Source organism: Aedes aegypti, chromosome 3 (assembly GCF_002204515.2).
Source record: "Aedes aegypti strain LVP_AGWG chromosome 3, AaegL5.0 Primary Assembly, whole genome shotgun sequence".
NCBI classification, from domain to species: domain Eukaryota; kingdom Metazoa; phylum Arthropoda; class Insecta; order Diptera; family Culicidae; genus Aedes; species Aedes aegypti.
In genome coordinates this window covers 320,969,093-320,994,368 of record NC_035109.1, presented here as the reverse complement: position 1 = coordinate 320,994,368, position 25,276 = coordinate 320,969,093, and the positions used below count along the sequence as shown (strand labels likewise).

Below are 25,276 nucleotides of genomic sequence, written 5' to 3'. Positions count from 1 at the left end.
TAAATAATTCCAACCTAACGAGGCTGTTTACCTAACACACGTGAAAATATTGCGGAAAGTGAGTTGTTTCTCTCGTGTCATCTTGGAAGCTTTTACCAGCTGATCTTCCATTACCATGTTGAGAAAGGACTATCAAAATTTTGGAAGAAAACACTGGCAGATTGGAGTGGGTAAAATATGATGCAGGTCAAATTGAACAATTATCTGACGACAATTCACTTTTATGTTTTTGCATTCGGTAACCAACCAATCAGAAACAAAAATCACTGAAGCTTATTTCTTGTCAATGGTAACAAGTCCTTATGAAGTTATAATAACGCTCATGGAACTGTATTTTACCTAGGCAATTGGTCACTATTTGATTTAATGTGTGATTATAATATGTTTTTGGAAAACTATTTTATAGCTTCAATATTGCAAAAGTTGTCTTGGATTTCACTTATAAACCTCTTATATAACATCATCCTCTACCTGCCACTTAGAAAGATGTTTTTGGTGTTACTTGGGTTCTCTTCCCCAATGATCGTAAGGACGTGGTCGGCGCTGTTTTTGGCTTTTGAACTTTGAGTTCTCACTTTGTGTACTTTGAGAATGGGTAGCTAATCCCAAGACCCATTCATTAAATCTCTGTGCAACTTATTCTGGTTAATTACGTAGTGAAACTACGAAACGGTCATCCATACTCATGCTCATGCTCTCCCCCTTCCCCCTGGCAAATGGGAAATAAATTGCAGGTAAACTGTTGTTTTACGAGGATTTTTTATTGAACCTTTTCCCTCACACGCACACACTGTAGTCTTTTTTTTTCTTTTCTATCTTTATTACCGAGATTTTTAGTCCTAGGCTAGTTCATCTCGAGACCAACGGCTGTACTTCCCTTCCGAAGGAAGCCGTCACTATAACTCTTATATCCTATCTACATACAAAGGTATCGACCGTGATAATTATATTGATTTGTTTACCGGCATATCGGTCTATTTTGATCGAAGTAAGAGGGAGCATGCAGAAGAAAGCAATGAATACTAGCTCGCTATTTTGGTAGTGTTATTCAAACAACACGCCAAGCCGTTCCCATAGGGGATGTTAGCCACAAGGAAGGACGTTTCAAGTAATACTGTTTCATATGATATGCCTTATGTAACATCTAATCCATTTCCATTTAATTAATATCTCTCGCCGCTCTCTTACGGTACCTAGCCACCCATTGATTGCTTTCTTCTCCATGCTCCGTCTAACTTCGAGCAAAATAGACCGATATGCCAGTAAACAAATTAAATAAGTGACTATGTCTGGGATGAACTTCGATCCCAGGTCCTTGGCGTGAGAGGACAGTGTGCTCTAACCAGGTCCGTCTCCTACGTTGGAGACTTTGTCCAGAACAACAGTGAAAGAATCATATGAATTCGTTGACGGATTCTCAAGTCAACTCGTGACATACACAAACCATTCGGGTAGTTGGGTGGAAGCATTGGTTTTTGCCATAGCGCCAATTGAAATCATGGTGGATTAACCCCCCAACGCCCAGTGTCACCTCTAGGTGACACCTGTTTTGTTTTGCTTGTCAAAAATCTAATTTTTCTTTGATTTCCGTGAAATTAGTTGTAAATGAAAGCTATACTTATCTAGTTTGATTTTGCTTAAAGTGGTCCGCATCAATCCGGAGTGGCCACCGGGAATCGACTCCAAGCAGAAAAAGTCTATTTTCTGTTTTCTATTATAACAGAAAATCAAAACGACATTCAATATCAAAACAAACGTGGTTTGCATTGTTTTCAACTGTGCTTCAAATAAATTTGAGGTATTAAATTTTTGGACACAGTATGTTCTTTTTATTCCGATTTTTTCATCTCTGACAAATTTTCGTCTATGCATTTAACATGACAATGGATTACAATAATATTCAGAAAGTACCTGTAAGAAGCAATAAATAATAGTCGTAAGATGTCGAGAAAAATAAAAAATGGCCACCGCGGTATTTATTATGGTACCGAGAACCTGTTTTTGGAAGCACCTCAGAGTCCCAAAAGACGACTTCCATCCAGAATGAAAATAAAAATCGTACTCGATAGCCTTCGATTTGCACATGTTTTTGCTATGGTAGAATAAGTGTTTTCCATAGAAAAATTGATCATTTTGACTCAAGAATAACTTTTGAAAATGGCCTATATATTTTTGCAAGCAAATTCAAACTCCGAAACAGTTGATATTAAGGCAAAATGTTCTATTAAGAAATTGTAGTGAACCGTTTGGATTATAAGAAAAAAATATATACTGGAAAAATAGATTATTTATTTTCATTAAAAAATCAAAAATAAAACTTAAAGTTTAAATTACACAAAACCCCATTTTTAATATTTTTTTTTTATTTTTCACCACAGAACCTTGATAGTCTACAGATGTTTGGGACAAAGTTTCATGATGGAGAAAATTATGATAAAAAAGTTTTTCTAAGAACAACTTTTGGTCGAATTTTTCTTTTTGATTTTTTGTCAAAATAAATACTTTCTGATGATACAAAAATAATCTTGAAATTATTCTGAATCATAATGATTTTATGGACAATTTCTCTAGAATTAACAATTCTCGAATTATATCGAGTTAAATGCAAAATTGAAATAGGCCATTTTCATTAGTTATTCGCGATTCTCCATCAAGGAAAATATGTAAATGGAAAGATATATGGTCTTTACTCTTGAAAACGTATTGTTAATGATGGAGAATCGCGAATAACTAATGAAAATTACATATTTTAATATATTAATAATTATTTTTAGCATTAAACTCGAAATGGCTGCTTTCAGAGATTATCGTTATAATCATTATGGTTTAGAGTCATTTCAAGATTATTATTGTACCATCAGAACGTATTTATTTTGGCAAAAACACAACATTTTGAAAAATCGGCCAAATTTTTCATAAAAAACATCAAATATTTTTTCAGTTTGTATTTTTTTCTAGTAGGCCAAACAGTTCACTAAAACTTTCTCATAGAACAATGTACGTTATTAAATTCTTATTATTATCAATATACAAAAAAAAAACAAAAAGTTAATAATACAATCTCTTTTTTATTACATGGCATATATGCCTTATATAGGGACATATATTTCATATCTAACGCTTTTGAAAGCGATGAAATGGACAGGTTCAATAACTCACTCACATATATTTGTTGTAAATTATGAATGGTTTCGTTATGGTTCAATATTGTTTGAAGGTTCAAAAGTGTACTAGGCCCGTCAATCTGTTAAACATATATGTAACAATATCAACGTTACGCTTCTACTCAATAAAATCTTTTGAATCTTATAATTATACCTCCAATCGAAATACAATCTACTTTGCCTAACTCTATGTTCCGTAGCTTGATATCGAAGCAAAGAACAAAAGTAGAAGTAAGTTTACATGGCTACTTCGCTGGTCACTTCAATAGCAGTTGCTCTGAACTGTAGCTATATCTCCCTAGCTCGATGGTCCGTTCAATATTGTGAGTTGACTGTAGAATCATAAACATGATATGTTTGATTTTATAATTGCATATTTATTCAAACCGTTTCATAAACAAATCAGAAACGCATTTCAGTATGCATTCCAGTCGTACAAACAAATTTCTATTAGCAAACAGAAAAAAAAACAATTCAAGAGTAAATTGGTATGACTAATAAACTAGTTCATCAAATAACAAGATGTTATTACACTACGATGTTTACTATTATGAAAATACGTTCAACCGAAATAGAATCACAAACTGCGCAACTTCCCTTAAATGCCGATATTGTTATTTTACTGGTTCAAAAATGAATTGGTAAAATGAATCGGTTCAAAAAGTTACACATTACAGTTGTGCCACCAAACTGCTTTCAAATTATAACAGCATACTTTAGCTTTCGTCTTCTGAAATAAAAATGATCTTACTGGAACGAAAAGGAATCGGTAAAATGAACCGATCAAAAAGGTAGCACGTTTCAGTTGTACGACTAAATATCCATCAAATAGTGCCAGTAAACTTTACCGCTTATATTCTGAAAGAAATCTTCTAAAATAAGAAATGAATGGTTTCACCGGTTCAACAGCGAAACGGTAATATGAACCAGTTCAAACAGTTACATATAAGTTACAAACTACCACCTTGAAACAGCAAACTTTACTGAGTATCTTAAAAACTAAAAATGAAAAATGTACAGGATCAGAAGTGATGAACTAATACTAAGAGTACAACATTACAGTTGTATGATTAATTTTATATCGAATGAAAACAGTAAATTTTACGTGTTATCTTCTGGGAAAAAATACCGGTTCAAAAAGTAAGCACAAGTTTTCTTAAATGCCAGCTTAAAAGTGAATCGGTACAATGAACCGGTTTAAAAACAACACATTTCAGTTGTTCGAATAATCTGCTATCAATTGATAGCAGTAAACTTCACGGGTTATTTTCTGATATGAAAATAAATGATTTTACCGGTTCACAAGTGCATCTGCGAAATCAATCGGTTCAAAAAGTTACAAATTATAGCAGCAAACTTTAGCGGTAATCTTCTGAAATAAAAATTATTGATTTTACCGAAGCGGTTTATCTAAAAAACAAGATTTATTATTTCGCAAAACATCGAACATAAATTTTGATTAAATTAATATTTATAATGAACCGGCTCATCAAATAAAAAAAATATAACATTACACGTTGATTCTCATTATTTTAAAAATACGTCCAATTGAAGAAGAATCACTAACTGCATAAGTTTCCTTATATGCTGGCTCAAAAGTGAAACGGTAAAATGAACCGGTTCAAAATATGACACATTTCAGTCGAACGCCTTTATTTCCATCAAAATAAAACAGAATTTTCTCTAATTATCTTGTTTAAAATATTTTACCGGTTCAAAAATGAATAGGTAAAATGAACCGGTGCAATAAATTATACATTACATTTGTAGGATTAATCTTCTATCAAATGTTAAAAGTTAACTTCACGGAATGTTTTCTGAAATAAAGATAATTCTTTCAACCGGTTCAAAAGTGAATCGGTAGAATGAAACGGTTCAAAAAGTTACACATTTGAGTTTACGATTAAACTGCTACCAAATTATAGCAGCAAACTTCAGCGGTTATCTCCTGAAATAAAAAAAATGGATTTACCGGTTCGAAAGTGAACCGGTAAATTGAACCGGTTCATCAAAAACCAAGATTAAGCATAACGATTCACCTGGTTGGAACTAAATTTGTATCTATAACAGTTCACTTTTGGGCGCAGGAGGGTTAAACACCATTTTTTACACAACAAATTGGTATGAATCATTTCGTGTTAAGTAGAGCATATTCACATGTTAGGGATACATACACGAATAACCAAATCGATACAAAAAATGAAAGAAAAAAAATCCTCATTATTTAAACGTTTTAATATCCATTCACCTGATTTATTAATTTACTAGTGGTCCCGGCAAACTTCGTTTTGCCATCAAGTAGGCTGTTGAAAAGCGCCATGTGACGTCTCATACAAAAAGACAGTTATATTCACTCTCGTTTTTCGACATTCCCGGTGTATATTTTGAGTTTTTTTAAACACACAAACACGTCGGAACACTTCAAGAACCTAACTGTGGAAGAATCAGGTAAACCCTTTGACTCGTTCTCAAGTTATTTCGTGACATACAAACACCATTCCATTTTTATTTATATAGATTTGGAAAAATTAATGTTATTGGCCAATTTAAGAACCATATATAAATATAAACATGTGACTGAAACTGGATCTGGTGGCCAATTTTGACCAACGTGTTTTTCAATGTGAACACAAGGTTTCAGCTTAGTTCCAATATTTGTTTTACATAATATGGATTGAGAGCTTTCATTTGACGTATTTGCAGTACACACAGGGCAAGTCGTTTATTTTTTTATTAATATTTTCACTGTGTCTGGCCAAAACCGGTGATTCTACGTAAGATTAAATGCGCAACGGTCTTAGCAAGAAAACTTTCAAAACACAGAAATTCACCGGAGTTATATCAAAGATCTTGCCGGCAGAATAGATAAGTAGTGAAATTAAGGGCACAATAAACACCCCTTTGACGGATTTCACGCCAACTCGACAAAGGGATTTGCAGCACCCCTTCAGAATTCAATGAAACTTTCTGGGTGTGAAGACTATGTGAAACTAAGATACTTCACATACTTTGTTTTTTTTTTCAAAATCGATCTAGACTAACATATGGAAAGGGTCAAAGTTTTTATTCTTACTTTTTTTATAAACCCGTATAACTCGAAAACGGTAAGTCCTACAAAAAAGTGTTGTATGGGGGATTGTCGTGAAATTTCCTGACGTTTTAGAAAAAAAATATTGAAAAAATAAAAACAGATTTTCCACACTGAAAATAAAATGATTCAAAACATTAAAGTCGATTTAAAAAAACGGCCATTACAGATTTTGATCATCCTTAAGCAAAAAGTTTCGTAATTAATATTACTAAAAGTCGTCCATACATTGCAAATTGGGCATATTTTAGGAAAAAAAGTTTTTCTAACTTCGAAGTCCAAAACAGAAATTTTTTTCAAAGATTTTGTTTTAAAACATCAATTATGATCGTGTTTTCAAGAGATAAATTTGAGTTTGAATCAGAAAACAGATTGTATTTTTTATTGAGAATAGTTAAAAAACGGAATTATACAGTGATTATGTTTTTTTAAATGAAAGCAATCAATGGATTTCGCCTCTGCCTATGAGAAAATCAACTCCGTCTAACAATCCGATGGATTTTTATGGTATGAAGGGTATCACAACAGTATTGCAAACATTGGAAAGTAACAACCTTATCCATACCCCATTAAATTCTTTTCTAAAAAGAGTTTTGTGAAAAAAAAAACTTACTAAACGTACCTGCGTTAAACGCCAGATCAATAAGAAATAATGAATATGTTTGTATTGTTATCTACCTAAAAAAAAGTTGATAAGCTCATAACTCATGATTTTATTTGCAAATAACAGTCTGCTTTTCTACTAAACAATAAAGACTCCTTAAAAAAAGGTTAAATACTGGTAATTAGCGACTTTTCTGAAAATTATAGTTTTATCATACAAAACGCTGCTCAAGGATATCATTGGAGTAATTTCCAAGCAACGATACACCCATTCGAGATTTACCATAAAAAAGATAATAAATTGGAAAATGTTAGTTTTATTATAATATCAGACCCATGACACAGTAGCAGTTCAGCTATTTATTTCAAAATTGATGAATTTTGTTAAACAAATTAAAAGTTATTTTTAAGTCAGATAGAGCTGCAGCTCATTATAAAAAAAAAAAAAACAAAATTGTCAGCTAATGTAATTTCAAGAAAATACATGGATTGGAAGCAGAGTGGCACTTTTTTGCCACATCCCACGGCAAAGGTCCCAGTGACGCTATTAGTGGCACTCTCAAGCGAATGGCAAAAAGAGCATGTCTTGCAAAATACTATGGAAACACAATCGCAACTCCGCGAGAACTATTCGACTGGGCAGTGAAACAAACTGATACATGTACAGTATTGGACAAAACATTTGCAACTTTTTCGATTTTCCATGCAAAATGACCAACTTTGGTAAGCTATATCTCAGTTATTTATAGACCGATTTGAATGAAATTTTGACAGAACATCAGACATAACTTGAATTTTAACATATATTTTTGAGTAATTTTTCCAATCACAAGTTCAAAAGCAGTAACGGTTTGACTAAAGTCAATTTTTTGACGATTTTTTATAAATGACATAACTAAACATATTGAAGGAATAGCTTCATGGTATCGTCAGCAAAGTTGTAGATTTTAACGAGGTGAACAAGTAACAAACTTAGTGGCATCATATGAAGAAAGGATTTAGCTTTCATTTAACGTTAAAAAAATTTGGCGGCCATCATTTTGAAGGTGGGCGCCATCTTTAATTTTGTTAGAAAAATCGTTTTTTCACCATTAGCGCACCGCTTGTTTTAAATTCTGAGATTACCTTCAGAAAACTGAGGAAAAATTGCGTAAGATAGGCTACAGAAACTAGGTGAGCAATGGTATTTACCCTATGAAATGAACATTTTTCTAAATCATGTTCTATGTGACGTATATGGCGAGTGCAATCAAAGAAAACATGATTTTTTGTACAACAAAGAAACAAGTTTTCAATCGTTGGTGTTTCATTCGAGTCGAGTGAAGAATAAGAGTATTATTTTGAGTGATAAAATATGGCGACCATCTTGGATTTAAGTAGTAGAATGTGCCTTGCGATCGCGAAGTGGATCTTTTTTCGCTGCTTTTAATTTATCATTATCGTGTGATTTTTGTTCCTATAATCGCATCAAGTGCATAACACGTTAGTTCAATCGTTCCTCGTTGCGACGGATATACGCTTATTCTGCGTTAACGCTTGCTATCTACTTAATTTGTGGATTAAAGTTACTACTGTTTGGTTTCGAAAACTGCGATTGCTTTCTTCGAGATGTATTCAAATGCAGCAGCTACATCGACATGCAAACAGTGCTCAGAAGCTATTGCCCATGGTGCTGATTGTATTGGTTGTGAAGGTTTCTGCAACAATGTCTTCCACGCTGCGTGTGTGAAATTGAGTCGCGAAGATCTTATACAGTACCGTCAAATCTCAAATTTCTGGTGGATGTGTGATCAGTGTATCGAAACGATCCGCAAAATGAGAAAACACCGCATTGATCTCAACAATATAACCGTTCAAGCCACTACACCGAAACCTACCGAAATTGAACGCATCGATGGTGAAATTGCTGAGCTGAAGGAACAAATGGTGGCCTTACATCAATCGCTTTTGAATGGTACTGCGACTGCAACCCGTGTCGCAACCAGTGACGAGGAATCAAGAGCAAACCGTCCGCTTGCAGAGTCATCCCTATTGTCTCTACCTGAAACTTCGCCAAGCACAAAACCCGTAGACTGTCTGGGCAGCATAGAGAAAGAGAGATCGCCAAGTGATCGATTCTGGTTATTCATTACTAGAGTAAAAAACTGCGTCACCGAGCAACAAATACTGAAGCTAGTCACCGATTCGCTAGGTACGAAAGATGTCGTAATCAAGAAACTAGTTCCTGCTTGGAAGGATACTACGTCATTGCCGTACATCTCATTCAAAGTCGGAGTCAACGTTCGTCTTAAATCGCTTGCACTACTGTCGTCTACTTGGCCTACTGGATTGAGCTTTAGAGAATTTCGTGATTATGTTTGGGAACCGCTGTGATTGACTGTATAAGCTAAAATGCAATGTATGTGTTCTCTAGTGAAGATGTAATTAGTAACGTTTTTAGAATGTTTGTCGTCCACTGTTTTGCCGATTGTGTTCTGTTCAATGTAGGTAATATTAAGATTAAGTTTAATCGTTCAATTAGACCATAGAAGTCCGTTGAACCAGTAAATGAATAAATAAATAAATGCGCATTCACCTAGTTAGCACTCAACATGTTGAATTTTAATGCTACCGTTACACTTACTCTTCTTCTTGTTCTTCTTTTTCCTGACATTACGTCCCTACTGGAACACAGCCAACCCCTCAGCATAACTAGTTTCAAAAACAAATTATCAAGAAGGATTTTTTAACGCTCATTTGCTATCTGAATGATTATTCTGCATATCTTCGATTTGAAAAATAGCATTAATTCTTTCATTTATTTGGTCTAAAACCTATTATTGAAATGGACAATCAGTTGAACAGCTGAGATAAGATAAGAAATAAAGAATCTGATTGTTTTTTTTAACGGAGGCCTTATAATTCAATTAATTGAGATGGTTAAAATCATTCAACTGCTAAAAACTAGAGTAAGGTGGGGCAAAAGTTCGACCTTAGTGGTATAAACAAAGTTTCCAGGAAAACAATAGCAGTTAAAACAAAACAAATACCATACAGTGAACCTTCAACATATTGGCTATAATTTTGCTGAACAAACTTGTGTCAAAATATTTACCCATTTTTAGATATAACAGTTTCAAAATTGATTGTATTAAACGATTTTTTGCTCCACTGGTGGGGCAAGAGTTCGAATCTAGTGTGGGGCAAAAGTTCGCTGGCTAAATCACAAAATATCGATACTTTTATTACAGGCATACTTTATACCAGCCGTAAACTTAAGTTTGCCGAAAAATACACACTAAATTTCATCAAAAAAAAAATTACCCAAAACAGGGTTAATTGTGATATACTCAAAAATAGCAGTTTTTCGCAAAACTAAGTGGAAATGTAAAATTTTGGTGACATTTTTCGCACGATCAGACAAATTCAGCTCAATTTGAAGATAATGTGTGGATTTTAGGCAATTTTCAAATTTTTCCGTTAGTTTATACATGGTCCATAGCGGGACAAAAGTTTGTGCTCATCTATATCGCTCTGTAGCGCACAGCAATCCAAATGAGACATGATTACCCTGTAAATTTTCAAATCGTCCGCGTATAACAATTTTCCAGATTTTAGTCGGAAGCAGAGGTCGTTGATGAAGAGAACGAAATTCAGCGGTCCTAACACGCTACCCTGCGGTACGCCCGACGTGATTGAGATTACGCGGGAACGCGTGCCGTTAATACTGATGAACGCCTTACGCTGCGTTAGATAGGACTGCAACCATAGAGCTATCCAATTTGGAAAACCTAGGTGTCTAAGCTTTATTTATTGGAGGCTCTTATGGTTCGCCAGTTATGATTTTTTTAAACAAAAAAAGTTAGGGTGGTACTGAAAAATCAGTTTTATCTTAATAACTTTTTATACGATAATATCTCGCAAAAACTTTGTTCCGAGCACTTTTTGAACTTTTGATTGCCGAAGAAACTACTGTTCTATCTTTTATGGTTACAGAGTAATCAGAGATTTTCTTCTAAAAAATGATGGTTTTCAAATGCCGATATCTCTGAAAGGCGCAAACGGATTCTCAATATTTTGTCGCCATTGAAAATATTATCTTTTGATCTGTTTATGGTGAGAATACTGTGAGGATGCTTTTTATTTGAATAGATTGACAAAATTTTTAAAATAATATGTTTTTAAACGAAAATAGTCCATAACTTGAAAAATAATCGAGATAGCTCTTTGGTGCCTTCAACAAAAATGTGTCAAATTAAAAATTCTGAAAGTGTTTCATACAATGTATTCATAGAAAATCTACGCTTTAAGATACATTCACCATAGACCAAAATTGAGAATGCTGAAAGTATTTCTTTTGATTAAAATTTTGAGAATCGATCAATTGAGTCAAAATATATGAGTAAAAGAGTAGGACAAAGTCGTCCACGCCTTTTAAGGGTTTATTCGTTACCTTGTGTTGCGATAAAACTTAATTGTGTATTCAAAATTGGCTAATTTTTCGAGCCAGTCTAGTCTAAATCTATTAGGCAGTCACTATTGATCGATCCACACAGGTAGGAAAGTTGGGCAGCTGGTTTCGTAATGGATAGAACGGTGGTGTACGTACACCGTCAATGGCACTATAGTGGCTGGCTGGTCTTGCACCTGCCTGGTCGCTTCACTTCTGTGTCAGAAACTCTATCATATCGTGTTAAAATTAACAAGCGAAAGTGACTGCGGGGGATAGCTCGTTTTGACGGCCATAATGGCTTAATCTGTCAGAGCTGTTCTTGCTATTTGGATATCTATATTGGGTTTGTACTCTATAAATGGCCCATTAGAACGAGAAATTGATTCAAAATTAGGCTGATTGCATAATGTTGTTCATGAAGTCTGGTTGTTTGATGTTCGACGCCTCCTCTGAATGTGTATAGAGTGTCACGGACGACGTACTTATTATAATTAAACTGCAGTTGCCAAGCATACGCTCTGCTATTAACCGAAAATGTTCCAAATCTCATTAGTTACGCCTGAAGGATATCTCCCCCGTCGAAAGGTTTCCCGAAATATTGTCGACTGCCGCTAGCCGGGTAAGTTTTCTTTCGTCAACTCGAACTTCCTTCCGAATCGAACCGAAACGAATCTACTTTGCCGCTTGCCCTCCCTAATTGGACCCAAGTGGATTTCAGGCACCGGAGTGATTTGGTTGAGCTGCTCAAAGAAAACATTGCATTACTTAACCATTTAACCTTGTGGGTGATGTCCGATGCGGTCCAGCTTTTTGGCGAGGTGGAAAAGTGAAAAACTTTTGATACTTTTCTATGAAAAAAAAAATGCTTGTGAACCCGTGCCTTGGTGCAAAGGCAGCATCTCGCGGGTCAACTTTCAAGTTAAACATGCAAAGTCTTCGGAGGATCGTAATTGAAATTGGTGCTTCCGGTTGGGACAAAAGGCCCAACAAGCGAATTTATCCTCGATGGTGATAGAGCTGCGGGAACGGATAGCGGAAGTGTAATTTGTAAATTATTTAACTACGTTTCAAAGCGTTTCCGGTTGGGTCTCGGAGTTGTGAGAGATGGTTATCTAGTGGAAGGTTTGACTCGGATAAATTGGTAAGCAACAACCACAGTGCAATTTAGTTTATAAAAATTATTCAGTAATTTAATCCCATTGACTGGCGAACCGAAACTGAACTGAAACTGAACTGAAATTGATCTGAATTCAGTGTTATTATAATTGTCTTCTCTTGATTTGGAATGCTTCTGAGCAACTTGATTTTCAGATTTAGCTGCCTTCAATAATTGATAAGTTTGCGGACATGTTTCATCCGAATCCAAGCGTCTTTTAATCCCTATAAAAGATCATTCTATTAATCATTATTTCAATGTTTCCTTACGAAAAAATACCGCCATCATCATAATCATCCTCGGTTGGTCGCCTTCCAGAAAAAGCCACCCATAAACCAGTGCACATCCACAAACAACGAAGAGCAGAGAGGTAGCCTTACCTGAACATGTATTTTTAATTACATTTCTGTACGGGACGTAACATTTCAGACCAGGATATTGACACAGCATCCAATCGAAAAGCAAACGACCATTGCGTCGTTGGCAGCACCAGATGCAGCAACGTACTTACTTACTTACTTACTTGCTTACTTACATACTTCCATGCAAGCAGTGTGCTCCCCGAAGGTATATCGAGTTCCTCGGAATAATTCCGATTCTTCTGGGAGCTTTGAATCTTGCTTGTTTGTGGGGGACGATCGGTGGTTGAGGCCCAAGAGTGCTTGGAAGGGGGTTTAGGGCAAACGAAGTACTACATATAATCCTCAATTCCATCAACAATCCAACAGCAGCTACAGTATTGGATAAAACATTTGTAACTTTAGCAAATACATAGAATAAGTATACCCTATGCTGTCTGGATAATAATGTGAACCAGCATATTTAACTTATTTGTAACAGAGGCATGGAACGAGCTCACCAGTGGCTTTTGAATCCCAGAAAAATGCGAAAACGAAACACAAATTTCACTCCGGTGATGCAAAGAAACAAACCCGCCTGCTTAGGCTTGACGAAGCGCACTCTCTGTCGTACCAAAGTTGATAATTTTGCATGGGAAATCGAAAAAGTTGCAAATGTATCGTCCCCCACTGTATACTGCCTTCTTCGTCTTCGGATGCCTGCTACTGATGAAAACAGCATTAATAATGCATTCGGGCTTTTGCTTGGCTCGATGAAGGCAGTGAACGAGAAAGGCACACGCTTCGCACCGGATATCTTCAGGTTCCCCACCCATCAGGTGGGTGGCAAGCAAGACTTTCCAGAGAGATCATTGTAATTCAGTACCTGAGCGAGCGGGGATCCTTCGTTTCATGGTGTGGGAGTGATTTCATTCAATGCAGCAGCTTTAATCACAGCAGCACCGATTTCAATTGAAGAATTATTACGGTGGATGCACTGGAAGTTATTAAGAAAACAGGATTTGCAGAAACTATGACTGGATTGCATATGTAATTGCAAGTTTTCAGCAGCATTGCTGGATTTTTACATAATAACACAGTTTAATTTTCTAACAGCCAAAAACATACATATATCACATATAGCAGTGTCGTGCTGTGGGCCTCGTGATCCGGATCCTGGTCCTGCATGACCACCGGATGGCTGATCCTAATTCCTCTACTCCATTTATCTTCTCCCCTACTCGTAGACGCAACTCGGACAGCAATTATTATAAGCACTTAAGAAAGAACATCCTTGCAGGGTGAGAAAAAAAAATTATACGACAAATCCTGTGCTGCACCACTATTATACTAGTAACCCTCAAAGTAGATAAACGCAGAAGGAAGAGACGTCTTTGAATAGTTGTTTTTGATCATCTTCGAAAATTGTACCAGAATTCTATAAATGTACAGCTTAGAACAAATACTTTGATTTTTTTCTATCTTTATTAACGAGATTTTTGGCCCTGGGCTAGTTTCATCTCGGGACCAACGGCTTTACTCCCCTCCTTCCCTTCCTTCCCGAAGGAAGTCGTCACTGAAATTTTTAGTGACTATGGCGGGGATGGGATTCGATCCCATGCCCTCGGCGTGAGAGGCGAGTGTTCTAACAACTACACCAGGTCCGTCCCCAAGTACTTTCAAGCATAAAGACTTAGTTTTCATTATTACGTACCTAATACTCAAAATCTCTCCGAAATAAAGACCATTAATGTTTTTGATACTTCTTTTCAATGAGCACTTCCACAGTTATTCATTAGCTGCACCTGATCCTCGAACATGTTCGCCCTCATCAGTGACTCGATCGCTTGTAGGATGATCGTCCGTGTTGGTTCCATGCTCATTACGAGACTCGTCTTTTGCACATTCGTCTGCGAATTCAGGAACTCATTTAACGTCCTGGACGTTTCTCCTTCTTGAAAATGTTGGATCAATCTTGTTTTGTTTGGGAACTGCTACTACTACTTTGTCACCTGTCATGTCAGAAGGTTTTGCACCTCTATGTTTGTCTGCGTAAGATTTACTGACCAGTTTAGCCAAAGCTCACCGCTAGCGCATGACGGTTCACCATAGTAGCATGTCCAAATGAACTTGAAACTATTGAGAACCAGAGCTACAGGTCCAAAGCCCTGACAAAGGAGGATGGTTGTGATGGCTATGACCGTGGTCATCATGTAAAGAACAAGCGGACAATGCTGTATCGTGTCAGCATCGAGGAGGCAGCCCCTCTAGCACGATGTAGGTAGCGGAACCCTGGTTAGGTGGCCTATCGAAGACTCTTCACCAACCAAGAAAGGCAAAAGTAGAGCAAACGGATTGATTTTACGGCAACAGACCCGGCAACGAATAAAGGACAACGATTGGAAAGTTGGATCTTGGAACGTGAGAACTTTGAATGGACCCGCGCGTGTTGGGCTCCTGGCTCGTGAACTGCGGAATGTCGGCGTGAACGTGGCAGCTATCCAGGAAATACGCTGGCCGAGAACCGGAGAACGCGAATTCCGAGCGGTGGACCCCATCGCCAACACTTCAACAGTACCACATCTACTACAGCGGTGGCGACAGAGCAGAACGTGGGGTTGGCTTCATAGTGATTGGGAAGCAGATGAAGCGAATTATTCGGCGAATTTGTGTGTTGAGAATAAAGGGCAAGTTCTTCAACTACAGCCTGATCAGCATATATGCGCCAACGAACGATAAGCCCGATGACATGTAGGATGAGTTCTATGAGAGCCTGGATAAGGCCTACGGAAAGTGCCCAAAACAAGACGTCAAGATAGTCATCAGCGACGCAAATGCGCAGATCGGGAAAGAATATTTATAGACATCGACACGTTAATGCTTCCAGTGGACGGTTTGCCCTTTGAAGGAAGCACCACACTAGACAATGGACTAGCATGCAACGCCCAGTGGCACAGTCGAAAAACCCTCCTGACGAAAAGTTTTCCGGACTGAAGCGGGAATTGAACCCACACCCCTTGACTCGATGCGGCTAAATGCTTGGTAACACTAACCGCACGGCCACGAAGCCCACAATATTTCTTTCGACCCGTCATTGGAACGGAAAGCCTTCATTCCGTTACCAATGATAATGGCCTGCGGCTAGTAACCTTCGCTGCTGCTAGAGGGATGGCAATCAGCAGTACATACTTCGCGCGAAAGAATATCCGCAAACACATCTGGCGATGCCTGCTCCCAAATAGACCACGTGCTGGTTGATGGGCGACATTTCTCAGATGTCATTGATTGGACCTTCCGAGGCCCTAATATCGACTCGGATCTCGTTGTAGCTAAAATTCGGGCGCGGTTATCCAGCGTCACGAGTTCCGCAACACACAGAACGCTACGCTTCAATATACAACGCTTGTCGACTGATGAGGTAGCTGCGCAGTACCGTCAGCAACTAGAAGAGAAGTTGGGAAGAGTCAACGTTGCTGGAGACGTCGACAGCCTGTGGGACCCTATCCACGAAGCTGTGACAACAACGGCGCGGGAAGTGATCGGCACTGGTCAACGACGAAGATGGAACGACTGGTTCGATGAAGAGTGCCAGAGGGTGACAGACATGAAGAATGTCGCCAGAAGCCGTATGGTTGTGGCCGGTACCCGACAGAACAGAAGCGGTACAGGGCAGCGAGAGCAGAAGAAAAGCGAATCCACCGCAGAAAGAAAAGGCAGCACGAAGAAAGTGTGGTAGCTGACGCACAAGAAAGCCTGAACCGGAATGATATGCGAAGATTTTATGCAACGGTCAATGGTGCACGGCACAATACCGTACCAGTGCCCGCCATGTGCAATGACCGAGAAGGGAATTTGCTGACCGATAAAACGGCGGTGGCTGCCAGGTGGAAGGAGATCTTTCAGCAATTGTTGAACGGTGAGAATGGAAATGTAGCGAGGAACAGGATGAACATAGATGATGACGATCAAGCTGTGGACCCACCGACCATAGGAGAGGTTAAAAAGGCTATCAGCGAGCTGAAGAACTGTAAGGCTGCTGGGAAGGACGAGATCCCGGTCGAGCTTCTCAAGCACGGAAGCGAGCAGCTTTACCAGCCGATCCACCGATACTTCTGAAGGTATGGGAGGACGAAGAATTGCCCACCGGCTAGTTGGATGGCCTCATCCGCCCTATCTACAAGAAAGGGGCTGTCCATTATTTACGTAAGACAATTTTAGCGGATTTTCAACCCCCCCTCCCCCCATAGTAAGAATTTTTGTATGAAAACCAAAAATAATTTGTATGGCGCGTAAGATATCTTCAACCCCCCCTCCCCCCATAAACCCTTACGTAATTAATGGACCACCCCAAAGGGCACAGACTGGAGTGTGCCAACTACAAAAGAATTACCCTTCTGAATTCTGCGTACAAAATTCTGTCGCGCATCCTGTTTAACAGACTGAGACCGCTCGAGGAGTCCTTCGTCGGCGAATACCAAGCTGGTTTTTGCGAGGGCCGTTCGACAACGAACCAGATGTTTAGCTTGTGAATGATACTAGACAAATTCCGGGAGTATAACTTGCAGACTCACCATCTGTTTATTGATTTCAAGGCGGCGTACGACTCAGTGAAAAGAAATGAGCTTTGGCAGATAATGTCTGAAAATGGTTTTCCGGCGAAACTAATTAGGCTGATACGTGCTACGCTGGATGGTTCGAAATCAAGTGTTCGGATCGCAGACGAGGTGTCAACCTCGTTCGTGACGTTAGACGGGTTGATGCAGGGAGACGCACTTTCGAATTTACTGTTCAACATTGCACTTGAGGGTGCTATTAGGAGATCTGGCGTGCAAAGAAATGGCACTATTATCACAAGGTCGCACATGCTCCTTGGCTTTGCGGACGATATAGACCTGATTGGAATCGATCGCAGGTCAGTGGAAGAGGCCTTCGTGCCTCTGAAGAGGGAGATAGCGAGGATAGGCCTGACCATCAATTCTACCAAGACGAAGTGCATGGTTGCAGATAGAGATAGAGTCAGGCATGGTGGTGTAAGTGCTGAGGTAGTGTTTGATGAGGATTTGTTTGAAGTTGTTGAAGAATTTGTTTACCTTGGAACACTTGTGACATGTGACAACGACGTTTCCCGCGAAGTGAAAAGACGTGTTGCGGCTGCGAATAGGGCCTTTTACGGACTACGTAACCAGCTTAGGTCCCGCAGCTTGCAAACCGAAACAAAATTCGCCCTGTATAAAACATTGATTCTTCCGGTGGCTCTCTACGGGCACGAAGCGTGGACGTTGAAAGAGTCAGACCGGAAAGCTCTCGGTGTTTTCGAGCGTAAAGTGCTGCGGACAATACTCGGTGGGAAACTCGAAAATGGTGTGTGGCGCAGACGCATGAATCACGAGTTGTATCAAGTGTACAAAGATGCGAATATTATCAATCGTGTAAAATACGGCAGACTTCAGTGGGCTGGTCACTTAGTGCGAATGTCGGAAGAAAGAATTGCGAAAATAAAATTCAGCAGGGAACCAGGTAGAGGTCGGCGGCTTCGGGGAAGACCACGAATACGCTGGCTGTACGCAGTGGAAGAAAACCTGGCGACCCTAAACGTTCGGGGCAACTGGAGAAGTTTCGCCCAAGACCGACGAAGATGGAGCTCTACAATACGCCCGACAATGGCGTGATGCTACGCTGTAGCCATCAAGGTATCAAGGTATCAAGCTTCTGAACATCGTGGCAATCCAGTTCCTTATCAGATTTAGAATCCCAAAGGGCAGGGAATGATCCTCTGTACTTCCAATCAACTAAAAGTTGAAAGGGAGTAACTCGCAGTCTAGAGTGTGGTTGGATTGTATTGTGAACGTGGACATATTTTTCAAGTGCGCGTCTCCAATTGGTTCCATCCTTCTTGGTACCTGCCGAGGCCTTCACAATTCCTTGAATCTGGCGCTCTACAGCGCCATTGGATTGGGCATTAAGAGGAATGGATTTCCGAACTTTTACATACACCTCTTTGTTCCCAATGATCAGTAAACTCCAAGCTGAAAAACGGCGGGTCATTATCCCTCTGTAAAATCATTGGTAGGCCCCACGTTTCAAAAACTTTTGACAAGGCGGCATTTGTAGTTCTGGCGTTGATAGATTTTATTTCCACCACGAACATAAATCTTGAGTAGATATTTACCAAAACCAAAAATTCTCCCGTACCACATCCCCGCACTGTTAGGAAGTCTATTATGAGAATCTCCCGTGGTCCATCCGGTAGGAAACGACTTGACAAAGGTATCGGGTGTTTTTTTTTTCTAGAAATTTCACTGCGGAACACGGTTTTGTCTCAAGCACCAAAATACCGCTATTAACTTAATTAAGGATTGCTGCATCCATTGCCATTTACAGAAATATCATAGCACGTCTAGTTTTTGAGATATTAGCTGTTGAAAATGCTAAATTTGACTATTTCAGCAAACTTGCATGCAAGTTTGCCAACTTCATATGTATAACAATACTTATAAACAAAGTTCATAATACTTCCGATGCACCAAGAAAATTTTTTGTTGGTTTAGAAAAGTATTGCATTTTGCCATATAAGAGAAACGAAGAATTTTGTATGGAGACTGTAAGCATGTTGATAAAATCGATTTAATCTAAATTTAACCGTGCAATTTTAACCAAATAATATCTGAAATGAAAGGTAAAGTCCTATTTTGCATGCTTGGTGTATTGAATCCCAAAAATTTTTGATAAATCATTGTTTAATTTTTATGTAAACATCAATAAAACTAGTGTTTTATGCAACGTGCTGTGAACATGTGACGTGCTGGAACATTTCTGAGAACGACATCAGATTCAGCAGCCCCATGTCTACTAGAGACACCTAATTTGATCCTTGAGACACGCAAAAATGTAATTTTTGTTAGGCTGTGTTATTAGTCAAGTCTGACAGCTCTTGACGAACTTCTCCACCGTCGTAGTAATATCAGGCCACCAGAAGTATTCTCGAATCATACTTTCCATTGCTTCGATACCAAGATGACCCTGGTGGGCTGCTTCCAAAACTCGACTACGAAATTTCTCCGGAAGAATTATCTTGTCTCCTTTGAATATTATTAACCCTGCGGAACGCAGATCAGACCGATGAAGTTCATATCGGCGCAAAGAATTTGGACAGTCGTTAGAACCAATTGCCTCCCGAACCGATGACAGTTCACTGTCGATCTCCGAAGCGCTTTCAATATCACTCCACAAAATATCCATCGTTCCAGCATCCAGTGCATAGATGATATGCTTCTCATCAGTTTCGTCAAATGAAGCAACACACTGCGATTTGCTAATAAGCCTCGAAAGAGATTTGGCCACATTAAAGCTACCAGAGCTTCGTTTCGCGGAAAAATCAAATGTGAATGATTTTCCAGTCAAGCAGAAGGAAAACCTTTCAACTCCCCATACTATCGCCAAGGCCTCCTTCTGTGTGTGTGAGGATATTTCCTTTCGGATTCCGTTAGTGCCTTCGAGGCGCATGAAATTATCCTTGGGTTACCTTCCTTGTCGTACCGGACAAGGACTGCACCGATCCCAATGGGAGAAACATCAACGAAAATTTCAATCTCGTGATCGCTAGAGAAATATCCCAATTTCAATAACGAGGTAAGCGCGTCATCCCTGAGAAACTGAAATTCGCTCTCCTCTTCCTCAGTCCAATAAAACTTGTCCGCTTTGGCCAGTTCCCTTAGCTTTGCCGTTATGTCTGTTCGGTTCACGATAAACCGCTCTACCAAATTGATCTTGGGGCTGATTAACTTTGGACTGCGTTTGTGGTCTTCAGAAGTTCTTAATGGCTTTTAAACTAGGTTTAAAATAACGTAAAAAATACGTTCTCTGAATTTTCGCTGTGTCTTCTTTAGTTCCCGAAAATCAAGAAATCGTCCAGATAATTGACAACTTTTCGACACCCAAAGAGAATAACTATCTGACATATCTTCTGGAAGATATCCGACGCATTGCTCAGGCCGAACCTATATGTGGCGTCACCGGCAAAGAAATTGGTGAGATGTCCAACATCACATGAAAAACGCGCTTAATAAGTCAAGTGTGGAAGAGTAGGTTGCTCCGTGCAATTCGACCAATATTTCCTTCATAGTTGGCATCTTGAAAGGGGTTCTTATAATGCTCTTATTGGTGCCTCCTAAATCCACTACCAGTTATCTATAAGTTATGTATAAGTAAAATTAGAAATTAATCAGAACTATATGTCTAAGTAACGAACCTTATGTCGTCTTTCCCTTTTGGTACAACGAGTAATGAAGAGCAGAAGGATTTCCCCATATTCGATGTAACCGGTTCAATAATCCCTACCGATAGAAGTTTGCCCAATCTATGTTTAGTCTTGCCTGAATGCTGGTGGGATGTTGGTATAGATGTTTCGAGATGGAGGTTTGTTCTTATCATATTCTAGTGTAATTGGAGTAACATTGAGTTTTGGAAACTCCTTAGCACCAGAAACTGAAAATATTTCTCTGGGAAAGGGATTTGTGGGACTAGAATCTACAGAATTCTCAATCGGTACACCTAATCCTAATTGTAGGATGCTGTATCTGAGAGCAGTGCTGAGAAGGGATCTATCGTCAGAAATCATGATTTCAGTTACGAAAGTGGCTAACACATCGATACTTGCATTAGTTGCGTACCCTTTCAACACCCTGTCGGAACCTTTCGAAATATGTCTCCATTGAGCGTGTTCACTTCGGCGCCCGAATAAATCATAAAGGAAACGGGCAACCCAGCGATCTGTCCTTCAATGCAAGCCCCATGATCACTTGATGTTGGTACTTTGCGCATTTCATTAACAACAGCCTCCGTTACCTGAAACAACGAGAAAAAGACTTCTTCATCCGCAGTGTTAATTAAAATATTACGCGGAGTACACCGGTAGTAAGTATGCCTGAATTTTAAACTGAGTTCATTGTATGACTGAATGCAATACCCTAATAATATTTCTCAATGCAATACCCTGATCTTCGAATGATTTCACAGTCGAACATTGATTTCCACATGCATACTGTGCCATTTTATGAAACTTTATGCGACCTTAATCAGATGAATTTGAAAAATTATTTCACGAAAACCGGACAACTGTGTTTATGAGAGTCGAGAAATAACTGTGAAGTCTACGACTAAGTATGTACTACGAAAGTGATACCTAAGGTGGCCCATTTTCCCATGGAAAAAAATATTCGAAAAAAAATCTCAAATTCCATCTCATAAATTTGCTCATTTAGATCCCAAAAGCTACAGTGGAAATTTAACCTAAAACCATCAAATGTAAAAGGGGGATCAATAAGCTTGAATTTTGTATGGAGAAAAAGCATCCTGAAGGCTGTTGAAATGACACTTTCAGACATAGGTGGGGTTGTAGCTGATGATTTTTTTTTTTCACAAATTGAACATTCTCCATTCTATTGAGTAGATACTAAGAACGAAGTCATGCCTAGAGAGGTTGAATCGCTTGTTCACTCGTAGTAAATCTGGCAATTCCTTAGAAGAAAAAGTTATCTTCAAACTTTTCCATCGACTATGGCGCTATGACCGAAAATGTAGTTGGAACAGTCTTTCACATTTGATCGATTTCATCCATACAAACTTCAATTGTGTTCTACAGATGTTTCGAGGAGATTTAATTTAGGATTCTTGCACTTTGATGATTTCGGACCACCCTGGCGCTGCCCTACCAGATGAATATGTTCCCACCAGCTGACGCCTTCACCCGGCCAGCAGAGTTCACCTTAGTTTGCACCCAAATGATAGTTGGGCCGGTTGGTGTTGTTTGAAATTCATGAGATTTTAGAAATAAGCTATGTGTCGGCAACCGCACCAGAGCAATCCACCAGCTCAGTATGGAGAACACGCTCCAAAACACTTGTTTTCCGGAATGCGGTACTGTTTGGTCTCTCTCTCTCTATCTCGCTAGTTGGCTGCAGTTTTCCGCCCCTTTGCAGATACATGTCGTCGTCGACGCTGAACTGCTTGCGTGACCTTTTCCAGGTTGACGGGAGAGCTTCAACGAAGGAGGAGTTTGTGCTAGTTGGGAAATGTTTTGTATAGGAAAATTGTTTACTAGGAAGGATAAACTGGAATTCTAAACATGAATCACACTGAGTGGAATCATTGAGAAGAATAATAATGTAGAGTTGAAGTATATTTTCGATATACTCAATCTAAATATGGACGACATCATACTACTTCCTCCGAAAACTTCGAGTCTCAATGATCTGCTTAGTTCTGATTCAGTTACGATTAATCGTGAAGTGCTCTGCTCTGGCTCTGCTCTGGTTGAAAAGACTGAAAAGGCTACAGAAACTAAAGAGACTGAAAAGACTGAAGAGACTGAAGATATTGAAGAGACTGCAGAGACTGAAAAGACTGAAGAGATTGGAGAGACTGAAGAGATCGAAAAGACTAAAGAGATTGAATAGACTAAAGAGATTGAAGGAGCTAAAGAGATTGAAGAGGCTGAAAAGACTGAAGAGACTGAAGAGACAAAAAAGACTAAAGAGACTGAAGAGATTGAAGAAACAGAGAAAACTGAAGAGACTGAAGATACTGAAGAGACTGAAGAGACTGAAGAGACTAAGAGACTGATGAAACTGAAATGACTGAAGAGACTGAAGAGATTGAAGGGACTGAAGAGACTGAAGAGACTGAAGAGACTAAAGAGACTCTAGAGACTGGAAAGACTGAAAAGACTGAAAAGACTGAGGAGACTGAAGAGGCTGAAAAGACTGAAAAGACTGAAGAAACTGAAGAAACTAATGAGACTGCAGAAACCAAAGAGACTGAAGAGATTGAATAGAGACTGCTGAATCTACTAAAGAGACTGAATCGACTGAAAACACTGAAGAGACTGAAGAGACTGAAATGACTGAAGAGATTTAAGAGTCCGAAGAGACTGAATAGATTGAATGGTTTGGAGAAAATAAAGAGACTGGAGAGACTGAAGAGACTGAAGAGACCGAAGAGAATGAAGGGACTAAAGATACTGAGGAGACTGAATAGACAGTTAAAACTGAAGAGACTGAAGACACTGAAGAGACGTCATAACTTCCCCCTTCGTAAAATTAAGGTAATTACAAAATAAGCAATCCCAACGAACAATTATCAATTTTACCCGTCTGTTTTCCCACGCAATTAAGCAGTTTTGATCGTCCACAAAACTCAATCCTCGCGTAACTATCAAGACGCGAACCGGGAAAAACGATTATATCTGTAAAATGCTGGCAGCGATAATTATGCTTCCCTCTCCGCCGTATACTATAATTTCTCTGGAGCAGTATTTTTTGGGCAAACAAGGCAACTTTGTGACACGTGGAAGTAGGGCTGTGTTGCATGGCAAGCGTTTAAGGCAGGGTTTTTTTAAATAATCATCAGTGTTGCCAGATACGGTAAAAGATCATTACAGTTGGAGCTCTTTGAAACAACATCGCAGAGAATCGTTGCTAAGAGAATTGAAAAAGCTGACAACACTGATAATCGTTTTTCCCTCGCTTAAACCGGGAAAAAGTGAGCAAAAACACAAGGATGTAATTTGTAAGATTTGAACTTGGCAGGATTCCGGAAAAATCTTGGCTGCATTGCGCGCGATAATGAGAGACACCGAGCAAGCAAAATTCAAGTTTTCCATCAACGACGATGACACCTCCCGAAAGGGAAAACTTTGCGGCGTTAATCTTCCGCGCGTCGCTCTATGCAAGCGTAACAAAGTTACAAGAACATCTCGGAATGTCGGATGATGCTGCTGCTTCTGCTGCCGTTGCTTCAGTTTACGTAATTAAAATTAATTTTATTACGAGAGACACGAGAGTGATCTGTTGGTGCTGTTGGTTTTGCGGTTTGAAGAGTTATTTTTTTCCAGAGTGCACAAATCCATTATGAACGACCAACTCGCTCGGGTGATTATGGCTACGGTGATAAATTATTCAAGCAGGAGATTAAAATTGGTATATTTATCTTGTTGAAACTGGATCTTTGTTCTTTTAAATCCATAAACAATGACGTTTTCTCGAGCGCTTTCTTTGTTATGCTTATGGGGCCCAGATAACCGTAGCGGTAAATGCGCAGTTATTCAGCAAGACCATGCTGAGGGTCGTGGGTTCGAATCCCACCGAATCAGCGAAAAATAAATGAAAATATTATGTAGAGACGCCTCCGTTGGGACCTTAGTAAATACTTCTGTGGAAAGCTTTGTGGAGAAAACTCTAGAAATATCGGTCAAAATGTAGAACTGTGAAACATATAACTGAAACTACAGTGGAAACACCTCTGCTCCTGGAGGTTCTTGTGACGACCTTCATGTAAATCCCTGGGGAGATCCATGATCCATGGGGGCTTAATGAAAACCCATATGAAATTTCCAATAGTCCTCCCTATTTTACCTTCGAAATTCTTACTTATGTACACTCTCTTTTTCACGCCATACTAAAACTTACCTACCTCGATAGCTTAGAACCATGGTACGCA

The 25,276-nt window shown here is 39.0% G+C and overlaps 1 protein-coding gene across 1 annotated transcript in view; it reads left to right on the top strand.

Moving 5' to 3' along the window:
• LOC5571969 (potassium voltage-gated channel subfamily KQT member 2) overlaps window positions 1-25,276 on the top strand; it is a 494,691-nt gene that overhangs the window by 290,701 nt on the left and 178,714 nt on the right. The window lies entirely within an intron of this gene.